Raw genomic sequence first — 1,400 nt, 5'->3', positions numbered from 1 at the left:
TGTATCAATTTATAACTTTAGGTGAGTAAACTGGCACTTTTTTTCTGAACATCAATAGTCCTAAGTAGAGATGAGCGGGTTCGGTTCTCCGTGATCCGAAGACCGCGCCGAACTTCACCTATTTTACACGGTTCCGAGGCAGCCTCGGATCTTCCCGCCTTGCTCGGTTAACCCGAACGCGCCCGAACGTCATCATCCCGCTGTCGGATTCTCGAGAGAGAGTAGTATTCTATATAAAGAGCCGCGCGTCGCCGCCATTTTCATTCGTGCATTGGAGATTTAACGGAGCGGACGTGGCTGCGTTCTCTCCCTGAAAAGCTCCGTAATCTGTGCTCAGTGTGCTGCAAATATCTGTGCTCAGTGTGCTGCAAATTTCTGTGCTCAGTGTGCTTTATTGTGGGTACTGGGGACCACCAGTATATAATTATAGTAGTACAGTACAGTAGGCCATTGCTGTATCTTGCAGCTCTGTGTCACGGCAAGTATCCATTCCATATATGTGCTGCATTTTTGTGAGCAGTATATATAGTATTACAGTGCAGCATTTTGGTGACCAACAGTATATAGTTGTACAGTAGGCCATTGCTGTATCTTGCAGCTCTGTGTCACGGCAAGTATCCATTCCATATATGTGCTGCATTTTTGTGAGCAGTATATATAGTATTACAGTGCAGCATTTTGGTGACCAACAGTATATAGTTGTACAGTAGGCCATTGCTGTATCTTGCAGCTCTGTGTTACTGCAAGTATCCATTCCATATCTGTGCTGCATTTTTGTGAGCAGTATATATAGTATTACAGTGCAGCATTTTGGTGACCAACAGTATATAGTTGTGTACAGTAGGCCATTGCTGTATCTTGCAGCTCTGTGTCACTGCAAGTATCCATTCCATATCTGTGCTGCATTTTTGTGAGCAGTATATATCGTATTACAGTGCAGCATTTTGGTGACCAACAGTATATAGTTGTACAGTAGGCCATTGCTGTATCTTGCAGCTCTGTGTCACTGCAAGTATCCATTCCATATCTGTGCTGCATTTTTGTGAGCAGTATATATAGTATTACAGTGCAGCATTTTGGTGACCAACAGTATATAGTTGTGTACAGTAGGCCATTGCTGTATCTTGCAGCTCTGTGTCACTGCAAGTATCCATTCCATATCTGTGCTGCATTTTTGTGAGCAGTGTATATATAGTATTACAGTGCAGCATTTTGGTGACCAACAGTACATAGTTGTACAGTAGGCCATTGCTGTATCTTGCAACTCTGTGTCACTGCAAGTATCCATTCCATATCTGTGCTGCATTTTTGTGAGCAGTATATATAGTATTACAGTGCAGCATTTTGGTGACCAACAGTATATAGTTGTGTACAGTAGGCCATTGCTGTATCTTGCAGCT

This window comes from Pseudophryne corroboree, chromosome 4 (assembly GCF_028390025.1).
Source record: "Pseudophryne corroboree isolate aPseCor3 chromosome 4, aPseCor3.hap2, whole genome shotgun sequence".
NCBI classification, from domain to species: domain Eukaryota; kingdom Metazoa; phylum Chordata; class Amphibia; order Anura; family Myobatrachidae; genus Pseudophryne; species Pseudophryne corroboree.
This window is presented reverse-complemented; position numbering follows the sequence as displayed.